The sequence below is a fragment of the Mus musculus genome, chromosome 16 (assembly GCF_000001635.26).
Source record: "Mus musculus strain C57BL/6J chromosome 16, GRCm38.p6 C57BL/6J".
Lineage (NCBI taxonomy): Eukaryota > Metazoa > Chordata > Mammalia > Rodentia > Muridae > Mus > Mus musculus.
In genome coordinates this window covers 31007889-31024137 of record NC_000082.6, presented here as the reverse complement: position 1 = coordinate 31024137, position 16249 = coordinate 31007889, and the positions used below count along the sequence as shown (strand labels likewise).

Below are 16249 nucleotides of genomic sequence, written 5' to 3'. Positions count from 1 at the left end.
TTTTGACTTTTGAAGGTTTCTTCTTATTTTGTCTAAAATCCGCTTTTATATATTGATTGTTACACCAAGGCCTGACCTCAGCAGGGAAGCCTAGCTCCTTTGTTCCCGAGATTCAAAGACAGCATCCAGTCAGGGGACACAGCTCCATTTTCCTTGTGTGTTCTCCACTGGAAATTCTTCCAGTCTGCTCACTCTCTGGACTGTGAGCCGGGGTTACAGGGTCAGCCTGTGTTGTTCCATCCTGTTCCCCTAAAATGTAAGGTTTGCCATAGCATGTGGGGTGCCGCTGGGAGAGTACAGGAGCGTTCCGCCCACCCCCCCACCGTGTGTGTGTGTGTGTGTGTGTGTGTGTGTGTGTGTGTGTGTGTGTGTGTGTGAACGTGGGCCTCAGCTGATCTAGTGCAGCGCTCTTCCTGATGGCTGGATATACAGGGCTCGTTCTCACTCCCAAGCCCAGCATGGCGACTGCGGCAATCCACTCGGCATAACAGAGTCCTTCAGAGGACTCCATTCTAACTCTGGGTTGAATGTAGAGGCCATGTAGTGGGCTTTCTAGGGAGAGCAGGACAAGCTTCTCACACTGGTCTCAAAATAAGGAATGGGAAAGGAGGAGGGGTTGAGGGTTAGAGGTTGAGGCTGGGTTGATGGCGCTGCAGAAGCCGGGGTTGAGTGGTTTGGAGCTACTGCTTCTACCTAGTTTTTCTTCTCCGCTCACCTGGATGTAGGTCCAAGAGGAGGCCTCAAAAGCTATAAGCAGTCCCGTGTCAACCGTGGAGTCACACTGCCAACACTCACTTTTCATCTGTTTTCTTCTGACATGGAATTCTTAGATTCTTGTGTGTGTGTGTGTGTGTGTGTGTGTGTGTGTGTGTGTGTGTGTATCTATATATTTCTGGTTACTGAACTCATCTAGTTCCCATCTCCTTACTTTTGAGAAGTGGATTTCTTCATCTTGGATCTGTGTGGCTGATTAGCCCAGTACCACAGCAGTGCTCCTTGGTCAGCCCTATTAAAACATCACCAAGTTTAGTCTGGCCCTGAGTCCTGCCTCACCGGGTTGTGTTGGAGACAAACTCCTGTACCACCCTACATTTCTGCTTTGTGACCAGTGAGTCTGGTGGATGCGTTTCTCTCTTTTATCAATTCCTTGATGAAGTTCTTTAGTGTGTGCTGAAGAGAGTTCTAAATTCACATTGGTTTTGAATAGTGGGGCCCAGTCCTCATCTCAAATTCTATTTCTAGCAGATCCCGGGTGCATGAGCTCTGTGTGACATGTATTGCTATGGTTACTGTGCCTTTTTATTTTTTAATAGATGTGATTATTATTCTATAACTTTGGCTGATCTGGAACTCATCGGCCTCAAGTTTGCTGCAGTTCTCCTGCCTCAGCCTCCCAAACGCTGGGATGACAGGGAGAGCCATCACCCAAGGTGGGAGTAGTGGCTTCCATGTCCATTATTGAAAATAGACTATTATCAGGTCCAAGCTAACCTTCAGCCTTCTGCAGCATATCAGGGTTGCGGCTGTGCCGAGATGCAAACTAATGCCACATTCTGCTCCACTGAGGAGCTACACAGCTGAGGGAGCTTAATATCCTAGAGGAGTTAATCAGAAAACACTGCATGCCAGGGAGGCGGTGCCTGCTGACAGCTCAAGGGGAAGTGTTATGTTTGCATAACAACATAGGGCAACCGACACAGGGCTTAAGAGCAAGATCAGCTTCCTGTCTGATTTTGTGCCACTTGTTCCCAGATTTTAGGGTTAGGAGGGAACGTACCACCATCAGGATTGCCAGAGGGGATTTAAACCAAGATTATGAGGCATACCCCAGGGTGGGCAATGGTGTCTCTTCTCCCTTATAGGTCACTCCTGGAGAGGGGTTCTTGTTTAAATTCTGCTATCTTTTAATCATGTGGGCAGGGAAAGGATTTTCTTGATTTTAGCTTCTAACCATAAGCTAATGATTTCTACATTGGAGAGGCTGGGCTGTACTGATAAATGAGTTCTAAAATCTCCATGTCTTAATACAGTACATTTGTATGCACATGTTCATGTTTGTGTGTGTGTGCACATGCATGAATGCATACATATGTGAAGATATGCGTGCACACATACATGTCTGCATTTTTCCAAGCAAATTTGACTCTGGTACAGTGACTTTCTAGGTACCTTCCAAAACCAGGGTCCAGTCTCCACCATCTAGAGCATGGGGCTCACTGCCACACTGCAAACGTTACACTCATTGCTTCTGCTCACAGTCCAATAGCCAGATACTAGTCATATATCCTCGATTGAAAGCACAACAGGAGAGCATGGCATGTGTGAACAGCTTGTAAAGAGTCGTCCCTGCAACCCGGCTGTGCCCGGGATTGCCACTTGAATGTGTCCAGGAAGGCACACACAGCCTGTTTTCTCTCCCAGGCCTGCCATTTCTTCACCTTGGTAAATGGAGTTACAGGAACAACGTGCAGCCAGGCTGACTGGGTTCCTGCCATCACTGCTAGGGCGTGGCCTGGGCCTCTGTGAGCCTCAGCTCAAACTTTCTCAGACTATCCTGCTGTTGTTGCCGTCTCATAATTCTCACGGTGTATAACCAGTTCATCTCTTCACTCCTCATGGTCCGGTGCACGATATTGTGTGTGTCTTCACCTGACTCAGTAACCCCCCAGCCTTCCTGGTCGCCACCTCTCCAGCTGGCTGAGAGGCTGCAGTCACCTTATGTCTGGAACAACTGCTCCAGCTGGGTACAAGTGTGTGGCTGGGATGGAGGTGGGGAACGGCTGCAGTGGTCTCATCTACCCTCATTCTGCCTGCTTGGCCTGAATGTACAGCTGTTCTGTCGTGAGAGTGTGCTAACACAAAGTAGAGCGACAGAGCGATTGAGATGCCGAGGGCAAGAGTGGTCGGCATGGAGACAGTGCTATCCCTTAAGCAGGGGTTGGGTCATGGGCCTAAATTCAGGGAGATTGCAGGTCTCTGAATAGGGGTGCTCTGTCCATCCCTCACTCTGCTTGTCTTTACTGTTGGGGGCCAGTCTGGAGAGCCAGAGTGCCCAGGAGGGCTGCCAGAATTACACCTAGATAGGAGATGTACAGGTCTTCCAAATAGGGCTGTGGTGAGCCTGAGTGAGGGCTGCCACCTTCCTGCTCTCTGCTGCCTCTCAGCACCATCACTGGGCACCAGCTCTTCCTCCTGTGGAAGTGGACAGAGGAGGGTTTATAAATATGTTATCTGATTGAAAGAATGCAGAGTTCCCCGTGGTAACCAGGACAGGCATTCTGTGTTCTACTTCCATCAGACATGTGGCTTGCTGCACCGTCAGTGCGTGCACTGAGAGGGTCTAGCCCAGACCCTCCACCCCGCACCCAGGAGAACATGGACTTACCCCATCCCCCAGGGGTAGTGCAACCGACTCTCCGCTTCCTGAAGGAGCAGTTTTCCTCCTGAGCAGCCTGACTTTCCAGCTGCTTCTCCTGTCTGTCATCATCATTACATTGCAAACCCCTCATGAGGTGCAGAAGGAAGGAGGAGCAGTTCTAGGTTTTTCTTAAGGCAAAGAGAAAGGCTTGTCCTTGGCCAGAAAATCCCAGTTCAAAATGAGCAGAGAGTTTTTGACAGGCCCTGGTTACATTACAGGAATGCAATGTAACCAACCTAACTGTACAAGATACAAAATAAAACACATGTTGCCCTTGACCATAAAAGACAGCTCTTTTTCCTCTTGTCTGTCTATCCAGTGTTTCTTGTGTTCACAGGTTACACCTGGCTCCTCACTGCAGTTATTTGGGAATTCTTTCAAGATGGGTAGCTCTCCCTTAACCGGGACTCTCATTCTCTGCACCTGCGTATTGGCCATGAGCACTCCGGCAGCACCGCAGAAAACTCTGTGTGTGTGCGTGTGTGAATACACTAGTCTGTGAAGGTCAGTGGGTGGGTATCTTACCTTTCTTACCTTAGTTTTTGAGAGAAGTTCTCTTCATGAACCTAGAACTCAGTTTCTAGCTACATGCAGTATGCTGGCTGACAGTCCCCCAGGATATGCCTCTCTCACCCCTACGTGCTAGTTTTATGGGTGTATGCTATACCTGGCTTTGTACTTTATCCAGTGAGCCATCTTCTCAAGTCTAGAGTAGTCTCAAAGTAAATTGCCCTGCCCTGTATTCAGGAACCAGACCCTAAATGCAGACCTGTGGGAATCCTGCTTTGGTGTGAAGGGAAGTGGATGGGGGGTGGGGGTCCATCAGAGTAGTATAGACTAAGAAACATCACACGATGAACCTCCACACCAGCTGCCAAGGCAGGCTAAATGTTGTTTGTTTCCATAGGAATGCCAGAGTTTTTCCTTCAGACAGGCATGCAGGAAACTAAACCACAAGAAAGGCCAAGTGGAATTTCTTAACCCACCCCAAACAATGAAATGTGGAGTGTGGGTTTATGGTTGGAAAGTGGCTGGGTAAGAATAGCATGGACCAGCTCCACACGTCTGCCTCCTGGGCTGCCAGAATGTGGGCTTGTGTGGACTGCGGGGAGGGACCATGCTTGGCTAGAGGCCTGCCTCCTTTGGGAAGGCTGGCATTGCCTAGCCTCTCCTGCCAGCATCCTTTCTCTCCTAGCTTGGCTTTTAACAAGCTGACCAGTGTTCACAGAGCCTGCTTTAGATGTGTAGACAGTGTGAGTGTAAACTTAATGGCAGCATCCATCCTCACCCTCAGCCATCCTTGTCTGAAGTGACATCTCGTAGAGGGGTTGCTTGGCCTGAGTGACCTCCCTGCACACAGGAACTGGCTGACCTTTCCAGTCATGGCCTTGCATCCTCACTGCCTCTGAGGTCGCTCCCTCAGCGCTGGGCTCCCATTAGAGCCCTGAGGACCCAGGCTCACGCTTCCCAGAAAGACCTGCTCTAGCAGGTGTGGTTTTTTTTCCAGCTGAGACCCAACTTGCTGCCATTGCCTTGAACGTCAAGATATGCCAGGTGGTAGGAGGTGGCGGGAGGTGAGGGGGCACAATTAAATCAACGGCAGAAGAAGAATGCAGTGAGAGCCACTCCCACCTGGTATTGGCATTTGCTTTGAGAAAGTGCTTTTAGAATCACCGTCAACAACCCGTGCGGAGGCAGGCAGGAGCTTCTAGGTGGTCTTAGCAAGGAAAAGGATTTTAGAAGTTCTGACCACTTGAAGACAAAATCATAAAGTCCTGGTCCTGTCCAAACCTTAAATCTGATAATCATGACCTAAAACAGGTATTTCTTTGTGGTAATTAATTAATGTCTTTTAAAATACTCTAATTTGAAGGCAACACACAACCATCTTGAAAATGTATTTATGAAATAATTAGACATCTCCACTCTAATGTTTTATTTGCATGTAATATATTTATCCACACATTATACATATATTAACATGTTTTTACATGTTACATTGTGTATTATAGTATATAACTTTGGATGTTGATTTGTTTCTGTGACTACAAAGATATGAGTATGTATGGTAGAAAACTTGGGAAAGTGTAATAGGTAAATTTAAATGATGTAGAATTCTGTCATGGCCAAGGGTAGCTGCTGCAGCTGACCTCGGCCCTCCTGGCATTCACCCCCTTGTATGGTTCTTGGTCTTGGACTTCAGCTGCTTGTTACTTGTTTGTGACAAACAGGATATAGTGGAAGTGCTGCTCCTTAACTCCCAGGTAGTTAAACCTGGGTCTCCTGGAATACCTGTCCTTGATGAAGCCCCTCTTGGGACTCAGCAGCCACACCAGATGAAGCCAGAACTCTGGGAGTACCCACATGAGAGCACTTGGAGCTCACAGCCACACTGAGTCCCACATCAACTTCTGGCAACATGCAGGGTCATCTTGGATGCCTCGCTTAGCCACCCTTGTTGATGGCTCAGCCTTGCTGCTGTTTGTCCACAGTCATGGAGATTACGCAAGGGCCATCCACAGCTAAGCCTCATTTGTCTACAGGGATAACTGCTCTCTGGGGCCATTGCTGTTCTCAGTTAGTGGCTTGCTACACAGCAGCAGATACCCGGCAAATGTAAGACCAGGCTAAAGGAATGCTCAAGGCAAGAAAGACCTGTGGAGCCATTCGGGCTTCTGCTCTGCGGCCATAGGCAGGTTCATGGTTGCTGTGAACATTAGTTCTCAAACATCAGTAAAACAGAAAGGGAGGCGTGGAGAAACATTCCAGCCGGGCACATAGCTGGTCCTAAGTTGATGTTATCTGCCACTTGGTGGTATTAAATGGTCATGAAGTAAGAACACACCCTATTCCTCAGCTATAAGGAGAATGCAGGCTGATCCTGGCATGATTACCCTTCCATAGGCTGCCATACAGCCCGGCAGCAGGATCAGCCACATGCCATGCTTACTGGGTGGCAGTGAGCGGCCATGACTCTTCAGGCCAGGACAAGATGGAAACAGCAGAGAACGTGAGATGGAAATCTTGGGCTTGCATTGTTGAGGTTGGGCACAGTGCCTGTCATTTCTGAGCCTTGCACTCCACACAGTGCTTGGCACCCTGTGGGACTCTGGCCTGGGCTGACCATCAGTGAGGTGAGGTCCCTACAATGTAGTTTAGCTGTTCTGTTTTGTTTTGAGTTTACCTTAGCCCTTCCAGGTTCATATTTCACTTAATAAGGTAGAACTCATTGTATAATATCTTTAAAAGATAAGCTTGGAAAGAAAACTTGGTCTCATGGTTTCTAACACTTTCCCACACTGACACTGACTGCTGTAAGAATGGACAGGAGCCCTAAGCCTGGCTCCTTGTAGGCTAGCTCCTGCTGTACAATGTTAGCCAAGAAGGGAGGGAGGCGGCAGAAGGCCACCGAATCTGTAGAGTAGCACTGTAGCTAGACAAGCCCTGTCAGTGGGCACTAAATAGGTAAGACCTTGTCAGTCTCAAACTGTTCCTACACAATGCTGTCTTTGTAAACACATGGAAGGTAACATTTCAGGGATCAGAGGCAACATCACTAATGATGAGACAAATGAACAAAACAAGGCCTAGTGGCAGAGACCCAGTGTGGCTTCTGGGGTGTTCCCAACATACGTGCAAAATCTGGTCTTGATCACAAGGAAACATCAGGCCTTCCCAAACCCAGGGGTCTCTTATGAAATCACCCCTTAAGCGATTCCAGGTCATGAAAGAAAGGAAAAACCAAAGAGTTATGGAGCTGTGACAACTATTTGCAGGCAATCCTAGACCAGAAATATCATTTTTCTTTTTTGACAGCTGACAAATGTGGAATGGGACCGTGGACTTGATGGCCCTGAGCTGCTGGTGTTAACCTCATAGTTCAGCTGCCCTGCTGCCTGGGTGTCTTGTTTCTTAGAGAGTCTGTGCCAAATAGTTAAGAGTTTAAAACCTTTTTGTTTCTGTTTTGTTCTCTTGTTTTCAACTGTGGTTATGTCAATTCAGCATTGTCTATTAAGTCCTTCATTAAAATTAAAACAAGAAACTTAGATTTTTAATTAAAGTAAAATAAAAACCAAATTAATTAAACTAAGCTAAAATTTAATTACAACCAGGGAATGAATGACTTTATACTTAAGTACAGTTGGATAGAATATTTTCAGTTACGGACAAGATTATAGAAAGTGGTAAGAGGGCGGGGCTCCTGCTTCGGAGGAGAGCAGTTGTTTTTAAATGAAAACTGGAGTCTGACTCCTGGTGAGGGGCTAGGCTCCCAGTCCACCTTCTGTGCCATTCTTGGTGGACCCACAGAGTGTGCAGAAAATGGGCAACAGCAGGGGGCGCCGCTGAGTGCTGAGAGGCAGAGGCAGACATGGGCTGGGAAGCCTGTGAGGGACGCCTGAGGTGCTCAGCACATAAGTTCCTCATCTAGCTGTCCAACGTTGCAATGGACAGTAGAGAGTAGAGATATAGTAGCTATGCTAGTATAGCATGACATCTTGGCAAGAGATGGCTTAAGAGCCGTTCCCTGGTCAGCTTTCTATCTCAAGTGATTAAGTGTTGCTAATGAAAACTGATTTTCTTCTGCTTTAGAAGATGAGGGAGCGGTCCCTGCAGTAGTCGAGGACTGCAGAAGCAGTCTCCCTTGGTCACTGGTGAGAAATGGTTCACGTCGATCCAGTCCTTTTTACTTTTGTGGACAATCCCCAGTTGTCTGCATGCTCTGTTGGTGAAGGGCTTCGAGCAACCCTTGGAGAAGGGCGAGTCCTGCAAGAGAAGGAACACAGGTGGCTCATCTCACTGGGGAGAACTGCTGGCCAAGCTCAGAGCTACCAGAGGTGCAGGCGAGGCAGAGGTGCTAAAACGTGGGAAGTAAACTCTGTCTTGCCTTGGCACCATAGTAAGGAACCTGTGGGTAAGCATCCATGGCCAGCCCAGTCAAGCAGTGTACAAAATGTGGGACAGCCTTGTCTAGGACAGTGAGATGGGAGAGAGAAGGCCCGGGCCTGACAGTCTGTGGGGCAGCCATGCCATCCTTGCGTGGTTCAGCTATGGTCTTCTGTGTTGGATCCACTGTTACTTTGCATGGTGCTCTGTGGTGGTTGTAAGGGGTAAGTTACCCAAAGCACAGGGTATGTAGTTTTATGAACTGGGATTGCACTTTGAGAAATGCAACACACTACAAAACAATACTGAGAGCTTGTATCTGTCACATGAGCAAACAAAAGGGCGGGGCTGTGGTAGACAGACCCTGATAGGCTAGGCAGAGAGGCAGGAGAAAGTCAGCTGCCAGGTAGGGTGAGGAGCTGTAGCTGGCAGGCAGGGCAAGGCTTGTTTTATTTTGTTTTTTCCCCCTGTATTTAAACTAAATCTTTACAGGGATGAAGGCCCCATTGCCAGCAGCAGAGAGGAAGTGGTCAGAGCAGGGAAAGAAAGCAAGCCCAGGTTAGAAACAAGGCCCCAAGACTCCCGAGAACCTTGGCAGGAGAAATCTGGGAAGTCTAACAGTGCTTATTTGTGCAAACCAATGGTATTGTGTTCAGAAAACATTTGTTAAGTCTGTCCAATGAGGACTCGATTCCATAGCTTCTGCCTCCACAGGGTCCGTGAGAAAACCCTCTTGGTAGTAAAGAGCAAGGCCAGGCCTCAATCCATCCATGTAACAACCCTGTGAGTCAAGGGAAGTGTGCTCGCACCCCAATAAGGAGAGCTCACACTTTTGTGAGTGAGCGAGCGCAAGTGCATGTTGTGTGCACGTGTGCACAAACACACACATTCAGTTACACTCTATACTCACCCGATGTCTCTGGCAGTTTCTCTCTCTCTCTCTCTCTCTCTATATATATATATATATATATATATGTATGTATGTATGTATGTATGTATATATATGTATATATATACATGTATATATATATGTGTGTGTATGTATATATGTATATATATGTGTGTATGTGTGTATATATGTATGACTCAGGTACCATGGGAGCTCTACACTATAGAAATGGTAAATTTACAGATCACAAAATATGTGTGTGAGTTATAGTTTTATATGAGCAATAGAAGTAAAAAGAAAATTGAGAATTAGATTCTGTTCTTTACTAAAGCAGGTGGTTTCCACCTAGTTAGAATGCTGAGGGTGAGGAGAGAGAGTCCTGTGGTCCTGATGTGGGACCAAACCCTGAGTCTTCCTGTAGTCAGTCAGTCCTACACAGCAGGAGCTGCGAGCTATAGCCATGCCTCAGCTGAGCCACAGCCAGTGTACAGGTTTCCATGCCTGGTTCTAAGAGGGCTGAGTAGGGCTAGAAGGACGAATTTTTTGTGTAGCTGATAGATCAAGTTGACTATAGACAATAATTTCAGCCCCCAAGCCTTTACCAGAGTTGTTCATGGGGTGTATGGCTCATTCTTAGGTGCTCCTCCTGGGAGGTGCAAGCAGCCTTTAGTATGGAAATCATAGATTCACGCATAGGAGGCCAGGCTGTCCACAGACCTGCATGTCTGTGAGTTGGCCTTTCCCTGGCATCCAGAGGCCTGGAAGGCGGGATGTGGATGTGTGTGTGTTGGGGTGTGTGTGTGTGTGTGTGTGTGTGTGTGTGTGTGTGTGTGTAAAGACTTTGGAGCCCTGGTGTTTTGGTGTGAATTCACTTCCCAGATATATAGCATGATTGCCTGCCTTAGCCTCCCTGTCAGTTGTCAGGTAGAACTAATAATGTCAGCCTCCCCCTGTGTTTGTATCATCCTGTGAATCCAATCGATTTGCACATGTTGGCTGTTGCCATTGGAGATTTCCAACTTTGCTGGCATTACACCCCTTTTCCACGAGTCTCTCCCCTGGTCTTTGCTCAGTGAAGGGAAATCCCCACAGCATTCCGAGTCCTCAGAAATGAGGATTGTGAGGGTCCTGGACTCCTGCATCTGTTGCTGCATTTCTTCACATTAACTATTCCATGGCCAGCCAGCAGCCCTGCAGCTGGAGCTTCCATTGCAGATGGAATCGGGAAGGGTGCTTTGAGAGTCAGGGTCACAACCAGTTGGGAAGGACCCAAGTTGTGAAAACTAACAGCACTAACTCCACCCCTAGAGACACATCTCTCTTGTGCTTGGACAGTACCCCCAAAGGGAGAAGCCAGGCTGTAAGACGCAGAAGGACTGTGCTCCACCGACCTCCAGACATCCCCTCTGAGTTCACGACTTCTCATGGGTGGAGAGTCTCTGCCTCTCCAGCTGCTCTCCAGCTCCTACAGGTCAGAGGTTCTGCCCACAGCAGTTAAAAAGCAGCAGGTCTGATAAGGTGGCAAGTTGCTGCAGTATTTCAGGACAGGGAAAACAAGCCACTCTCCAGACATCTTCCAGAATGGTGGAACTCTGGAGTCACATAGCAGGACATCATTTCCCTTCACTGAAGACACTCAGTGGGCACTAGGAAGCCAGCTGGGGCTCCCTGGGACGGCCTGTCTCTCCTCTCAGGGTGTTTGCCACCATGGTGGCCAGGCTTACCTCCACCTCTCATCCCTTCCTACCCTCTGTGTGTGTGCTAGCGTGTGTCTACTAGGCATTGTTTCAGAGGACAAGAGAGGGCAGGGGTGGGGAAGGCATGTGCTGTTATTTTCTTTTACCCACCCCCTAGGACTCTTTTCTCGTGTTTGTTTTGGGGTGTCACTAAGTATTCAGTCTGGCTTGTAACCCCATCCCCAGTCAGATGACATGCTTGTGGCTGCCTTGATTGGAAGCTGATGATCTGCTCCCAGCCTGTTTCCACTTGGGAATGTTGAGTTGGGACTGTCCCAGCCAGTCTGGATGTCACAACTGTGACCTGCAGCACAGTTCCACTTTACCTGGCTTAGCAGGTGTTGGCTTCCAGAGACTGTCGGAAACTCTGGAAGAGGGCTGCTAGGACCAGTCATGGTGGTAGTCATGGGGTCACAGAGGTCTAAAAGGCCACATCTGTAGCTAGCATGTTCCATCTGTCCTTCATTTCCAAGCTTAGTAGAGCCAAGTTCTGGCTAGAGCAGCGTCTTTGGCCTGACACTGGAGTCAAGAGCGTGAAGATGAGCAGAGATACCCCAGTGAACACCAAGCTCTGGACCAGAGAGCTTCAGGGGCTCACAAGCCTTTTGTTCACTGTAAAAACCACTCTCTGACCCCATAAATGCCACCCCACGGTGGGAAGCCAGATAGTCCTCCAGGCTCGGTCTTCCCCGCAGAGTCCAGTCAGCTAGTGGCAGGCCGTGGTGCTCCCCAGGGAGAACTCTCATCTCAGTACATCTCATGCTCCTCAGATGCTGGGCCCACCGAGAATCTTGCACTGTGTGTGGGAAAGCACCCTTCCTTCCGCAGGAGAAACGCCACAGGTGCACATTAGTACGTGAGTTCCTTTGTGGCGCCATCCCACAGACAGGCTGTGAGCATGGAGTCTGCAGGGGGAGGCTCAGCTCATTGGACGCAGAAGCAGGAACTTACCCAGGAGTAAGTAGATGGAGCCAGAGCAGGGTGCGGGGTGGTGTTGTCTTAGTCAGGGTTTCATTGATGTGAAGAGGCACATGACCATGGCAACTCTTGCAAGGAAAACATTTAGTTGGGGCTGGCTTATGCAGTTGTTATCATGACGGAGGCATGGCAGCGTGCAGGCAGACATGGTGCTGGAGAAGGAGCTGAAAGTTCTACATCTGGACTGGCAGGAAGAGAATGTGACAACTGGGCCTGGTTCAAGCACCTAAAACCTTAAAGCCCATGCTAGTGTCACACTTCTTCCAACAAGGCCACACCTCCCAATAGTGCCACTCCCTATGGGCCAGTGGGGGCCATTTTTATTCAGATCACATAGTCGTGATCATCAAGTGACTTTCTACCGACTGCCAGAGAGGGGCCCCACACCAAGCAGTGAGGTGGTGTCTCCATGGGCGTCCTTGGGGCTAGAACGTTCAGTGTGGGGTCTGCCTCTCTTAGAGGCTATCACAGCCTAGGTACATTCCCGAGGATGTGTAGGCTCCGTCTCTCGGATGCTGAGAGGGCGTGGCATTCTTCCCTGAGAGCTGGCTGGAGCCGCGTGGAGCATGAGGATCCCATTTCTATTCTTGGACTCATCCTCAGATTTACATTGTTGTGGCTGACAGGGATATCCCATGGCACTTTTTTTTCCCTCTCTCTTTCTTTCTAGGATTGTATGGCCCACATTGGGAGAGTATGGATGAGGTTGAATCCCCAGAGCATCAGTTAGTGAGGTCAGGATTTGACTTCTAGGATCAGCTTTGCTTTTTAGCTTGTTTGAGAGTCTTGATACATTCCTTGACCCTCAGTTTTCTCATCTGTAAAATGGGCAGGTTGGCCTCAGTTATTACTAGGCTTCCTTTCCAGAGCTTGTTTTCTCAGATTATTCTGCCCTTCTCTTTTGTTGTCTTCTCACAGAATTTGGATGGAAGATGTCTAACCAGCCTAACCTTCCATTTAAGACAGCCCATCAGCTTTTTCCTCCCAAGTTCTTCCCTCTGCAGTACCGCTCTTGTTTACTCTGCCTTGGGGACCATCATCTCATTTAGTCCTTAGTTTTCTGTGGTTCTGTCACCATCCCCCACCAGTATCTTCCTGAGGTTGTCACTATGGTTGTCCCCACATAGAAACCTCTTTTCTCTGCAGTGTCTTCTTACATTTCTACCCAACCACCCAGATGTAGGTCCCACAGGAGGATGGTTCTGCCAAGACCAGAGTCCAGGAAGTAGGTCCTTAAAGCAACCCTTGCTGGTGAGCTGCGGGGTCCCCCAAGCATCAGCTGGTGAACTGCGGGGTCCCCTAAGCATCAGCCTTTTTTCAGCGGTGACATTTATGCCTTGGCTTCTTGTTTTCTCGTTTTATAATGAGGCCTTTGGTCAGGTTGCCTATGTGACAGTTCGAACTGCCCAGGGCTGTGGGCATCCCTGAGCAGATGGGCATGCCCTTTGCCCAGCCCTAGCCAGGTGTTCTGCACTTGGGAAAGGTCCCTCCATGGCGAGCTGTACCTGCTTCCTCTTCAGCTTGTTACCTCCCCTGACTGCAGGGCTGACAAGGTTGGCGCTGCCTCTCTGAGACGTAATGAGTTCTAAGTAGTGCTCGGGCCTCTCAGTTTCCTGTGTGGTGGGGTATACCCCTCCTAGCAGGGAAAGCACTCAGGTCATGGAAGGGCTCATTAAGACAGGAGCTCTACCAGTGACAGGGAAGGGGCTCTTCAGGAAGGCTCTCTCTCCAGTGCTCCCTGAGTGATGTAAATATTAAAGCTGGACCAGACAGAGAAGGCTAGTCAGCTTCTGATCAAAGAAGCATCCCATGTCTGGTCCGCCCCCGTGCATGCGTCCTCCAGGAGTGGCCTGTCTGTGCCGAGGCAGCAGTGGACAGTTGGTGGTGTTGGCAGTGCGCGACAGATGGGGCCAGGACTGCCCACCAGGACCTGCCCAGAGCTGCTGCAGACTGGGCTGCCGGGGCATCCAGAGGATGCTGCAAGGGACGGAGGGGCTAACCTATGCATTGACACACTGATGGTTTCAGCATCAGAAGTGTCTTCGAGTAATCGAAAGTGAAAATGCCATAATCTCTTTGCTGTCTTCCATTGACCTCTGAGTTTGGCCAGGTGGTTGTCCTAGGACTCTTCTCCTTTCTCGGTGTCTTTGGCCTTCTGTACGCTCCTGGGGAGGTGAGGAATGGAGCAAGGATCCGCATCTGAGACTCTGGTGAGATGGAGACTCGTGCTGGAAGGAGCTCAGGGTACTGGGCTTCCAAGTCAAGTCCAAGTTCCATTTCTGCTCCACCACTGACCTTCCATGACCTTCCATGGGCTCCTGTTTTTTCAGCCTTTTGTTTTATTTTTCAGAGGAGGTCTAATGTAGCCCAGGCTGGCCTTAAACTTGCTATGTAGCTGAGGCTAGCTGTGAGCTCTTTCAAGTGTTGGAATTACAGGTGCATGCCACCATATGCCTGGCATATCTGTTTTACTTTTTCACTTTATTTTTATTTTATGAATGTTTTTAGCTCTGTGTGTGTGTGTACATGTGTATGTGGTGCTCACAGAGTCCAGAAAAAGGTCAGAACCCTTGGAACTAGAGTTATATATGTCTGTAAGCTGCCATGTGGGTGCTGGGATTTGAACCTGTGTCTTCTGAAAGAGCAGCCTGCACTGTTAACCACTGAGCCATCTCTCCAGCCCCTTGTTCTCAATCCTTCTAAGGCAGTATTTCTATATTGTAAATATGGGGATAATTCTTCCCATTGGTGTGTAGATGAAGTGCGAAGTTGACAGAAGTCTTCTTTGGGGCCACAATTGATGCCTTCCCGACCTTCACAGCCCGTCAGCATCACAGGCCAAATGGTCTAGGCCCGTCTTCCTTATTCACAGAACCAGGGTGACATGGTTTTACCAGTAGAGATGGTGGTGAGTCCTGTCCCTGTGTCACTAGGGCTCTGCTTCGCTGTATTTAAGGACCACCTGAGATCTGGGTATGAATGTTCATGACACAGGCAGTGAACAAAAACAAAGAGAAATGGCTGGACAAAATGTTTGTGTTGTGAGGTTTCCCCAGCCCCTGATGGCCAACCATTGATAGCTCAATGCAAGAACTTGAGGTTGTTACTTTCATCTTAGGACATTCTTTCCCGGCAAACTTGTCTTTCCCTAGGGCCGGCACCAGGGTCTTTACCCTGTGGCCTGAGTGTGCTTTCCATGCCTAGAGGGAGACTCGTCGGTTATCAGCAGTCAGACCCGACTACTGGGCTTTGGCTTTCTCATTGTTTATGGATGCAGGAGGAAAGCAGCCTCTGGACTTCTTTTGCGGGGGTTGCAGCGTGATGCTGACTGCCCTGGGGTCCTCACTTGCCAGGGCAGCTCATCCTTCCCAAACCCTCTGCCCAGGAGGCAGAGCAGCTGGCCACTCTCATGCGTTGCTCTGTCGTGAGCAGCTGGGTTCTCATCTGTTGTGATTTTTGCTCTTTTTTGTTGTAGAAAAGTCACATAGAATGTGAACTAAAGCTTTGTTTCTGCACCACAAGGAAAATAGAACAAGGAACAGGCGAATCAGTTTTCCTTACGTTGGAAGCTGTGATTTCTTCACAAACTAACTTAGAGAATGCCAACTGCTTCCTTGAACACCCTTGGGTGTTTGCCAAATGCCAAATCCTATACCACTGATAGAGGCCAAAATGCTTAAGCTGTGGTTTCTGTCCTCAGAGGGCTTCTAGGGACAACAGTCTCCAGAGAGCCAGGATACCCTGCAGCTGAGCGGTCCAGGAAGGATGGCTGAAAGCAACGGGGAACGCCCAACGCTTTACAGTGGGGAGAGAATAATTTCTTCACCCACCCTTTCCTGTCCACACTCAGGGCCCAGCCCAAATCACCCTCTTCCGAGAGTCTACCTGAGGTTTGCAGGGCAAAACTGGTATCTTTCTGGTATCTTTCACGCTTCTCTCCTGGCAGCCTTTGACACTTGTGCCCCACCTAGGCATCCTAGCTTGACATAGGGCTTCCCTGTTGCAGGTCATTCAGGACAGGCACTTTGGAGTGAAACACTCACGGCCAGCCAGCCGGACAGGAGTATGGGCCCTTGGATTTGAACTGAATGGGTTCTGCAGTTAGCAGAGAGGTCTGCTGCCCATGGACCCCAGGCTAGACAGGAGTATGGGCCCTGGGTTTTGAACAGAATGAATTCTGCAGTTAGAAGGGCTGCTGGTCACTGAGAGTGACTCAGCAAGCTGGAGGCCTTATGTTCTTGTCTTTACTCCGTTAGGTGCCAAGCTTCCCGGGATGCCATTTTTAAGGGGTGGGGGTGTCCCCCTGCCGCAGCCTCCTGAGTAGCTGAATTAGAGGCATGGTGC

The 16249-nt window shown here is 49.0% G+C and overlaps 1 protein-coding gene across 3 annotated transcripts in view; it reads left to right on the top strand.

Annotated features, from left to right (window-relative positions):
* Xxylt1 (xyloside xylosyltransferase 1) overlaps positions 1-16249 on the top strand; it is a 126086-nt gene that overhangs the window by 57295 nt on the left and 52542 nt on the right. The window lies entirely within an intron of this gene.